Source organism: Sinocyclocheilus anshuiensis, unplaced genomic scaffold, assembly GCF_001515605.1.
Source record: "Sinocyclocheilus anshuiensis isolate Anshui unplaced genomic scaffold, SAMN03320099.WGS_v1.1 scaffold333, whole genome shotgun sequence".
NCBI lineage: Eukaryota > Metazoa > Chordata > Actinopteri > Cypriniformes > Cyprinidae > Sinocyclocheilus > Sinocyclocheilus anshuiensis.
Window position 1 is genome coordinate 1,399,124 of NW_015539871.1, and position 2,691 is coordinate 1,401,814.

The window sequence follows — 2,691 nt, forward strand, 5'->3', positions numbered from 1 at the left end:
GAGTTTTTATTAAGGTTAGAGCTGCACTCTGCAGGACTGCGGCTCTCCAGGACCGGAGTTCGCCACCCCTGATCTAAAGATTCTTGACTGCTGCAATTGCAATAATTCATGTGTGTGATTATATTTGAGTCGTATTCTCTATGACAGAACATTTAATCTCTCTTTCAGACAATATACATCATAAGTGTGTTACAGAAACACTAAGATGAGCCCAGGAGCACATCAATTTACTACTGCACGTTGTGAGCTTCAAAAAGCAGGAATTTTTCGCAGTATATTGCCATTTAGAAATCATTGGTATCCTAAGGCTTTGTAAAATGACACATAACCTACTGTAAGAAGCTTAATACCTTGACCCCAAGCAGTGGAACATATCTACATGGAATAATGAGTCATTTTAGCCTGGCTTTTACCTTTCACCATGCTGATGGTTTTGCATTTGCAATGCACAGTTATTTACTATTGCTAGCAGTTAAGCATGTTGAGGTGTCCATAATGATTACTTGTGGGAGTCATAAGGTGTAATGAGTGCTCTGCATTGCAAAGCCAAGGAAGCATTATCGACTCTGATGAGTGGTTACATGAACAGCGGTGTGAAGTCAAGTGCCTTTCATGCCCTTCATAATCAACAGACCTATAAGAAACTCTGAAACGGTGAGAGTGAAGTAGATTTCAATGGTTTGCATTTTTCAAAGTGTAAGATGTTTTTATCCATATGTCTACAGTAGGGCTGAATTATCTAATGAAAGACTGAAGCTGTTCTTAATAGAACAGTTCATCCAAGAAGGAAAATCTGCTGAAAATGTGCTCTCCCTCAGGCCATCCAAGATGTAGATGAGTTTGTTTCTTTATCAGAATGGATTTGAAGAAATTTAGCATTAGCTCACTAGCTCACCAATGGATGCTCTGCAGTGAATGGGTGCCGTCAGAATGAGAGTCCAAACAGCTGATAAAAACATCACAATAATCCACAAGTAATCCACACAACTCCATCAATTAACATATTGTAATGCGAAAAGCTGTGTGTTTGTAAGAAACAAATATATCAAGACATTTTACCTTCAAACCATTGCTTCTGGTTAAAATATGAACCAAGAATCAAGCATTGTTTACAAGCAGAAACAGTCCAAAACAGTTCTAAACAATATGTTGGTGGATTTTGATGTACAACCAGGGGATGGACTTTTTCACTGGAGAAAGCATTGAATTATCAATTATGTACTGGCAACGGTTTAAAGATGAAATGCTGTAATGATGGATTTGTTTCTGACAAACAAGATAATTTGTTGTTTTGTATTTTCATTGTTTTATGTAGTTTTAATTTGGATGACAAAACAAATCTTGCAATGGTTAATGGTATCCTTCTGCATACATAAAGCAGAGGTCATTTTATGTCTCCTTTGCAATGGACATTAAATAATTTCATGTGTTTTCTTTATTTTGATGTGTCATAGACCATCTCACCAATGATTTTTTTCTCTTCTTTTTTTCCTTTTTTTTTTTTTTTTACATTACAAGTTACATAATTGATCAAATCAGTAAGTAAAAATACATATGTGGCAACCCCCTACTGCACTTCTCAGGATACACTGTCCAACAGTGGTGACCACACATACACAACACGCAATATCACACACAACTCTCATCCTTTACTAACTAAGAACACACCTCCAATCCCATTTCCAAAAATGTTCAAAGTCTTTGCAAACTTTTGGACCCAAACCTTGTCAGAGCTCATCCAGCTGCAAGGCTTGCTGGGAAACTGGTGACACTACATTATTATATTTACTTCCTGCTTCACTAGTTTGTTCACAGCTGTCTTGTGTCTACACTGTTTATTGTTTAGTGTTGTTCAACATCACAATAGTTTCTCCCAGGTGAGTTAGTATTTATTTGTACCTAAATGATCTTAATTCATGCCAAGTAATGTCTTGACAGCTTTTAAACTGCAGCTGTATTCTTTATTTTGACTTGCCTGAGCCTCTTACTCTCACACTGTTATAAAACTACAAGTAATGATTTTTAAGAGTGAACTGAAGTGACATGTGGCCAAGTATGGTGGCCCATACTCGGAATTTGTGCTCTACAAATTTAACCCATCCAAGTGCACACACTCAGTAGTGAACACACACCCGGAGCAGTGGGCAGCCAATGCTGCGGCACCCAGGAAGCAGTTTGAGACTTGCTCAAGGGTCTCACCTCAGTCGTGGTATTGTGGGTGGAAGAAAGCACTGTACATTCACTCCCCCCACCTACAATCCCTGCCGGACCTGAGACTCGAACCTGCGACCTTCAGGTTACAAGTCCGACTCTCTATCCATTAGGCCACGACTGCCTAGTGTGCTTAAAAGAACGAACAAATACAGATGCTAAAGTCTATAAATGATTGTGAAACAGCCCTTTTGTATACTGCAGAATTGTCGATCTGTCATGTCTTTGCTAAATCACATCTCACAGCGTTTATAGCTCTATCACCAGTCCTGTGATTTAAAAAAAAACAAAAAAAAAAAAACGTCCAAGAACCTGCTATTTAAAGATCCTTTTATAAAATCCTGTCATAAAATGGTTCTGTTCCTCTAACCATCCAAGATATAACAGTTCTCCTGCACATTTCTTCTCAGCTCAGTGGCAAAGCATTTGAAAGGGTGTAATTATGGTTATAGACGTAACACTAGGATGTCCCATTAGGGT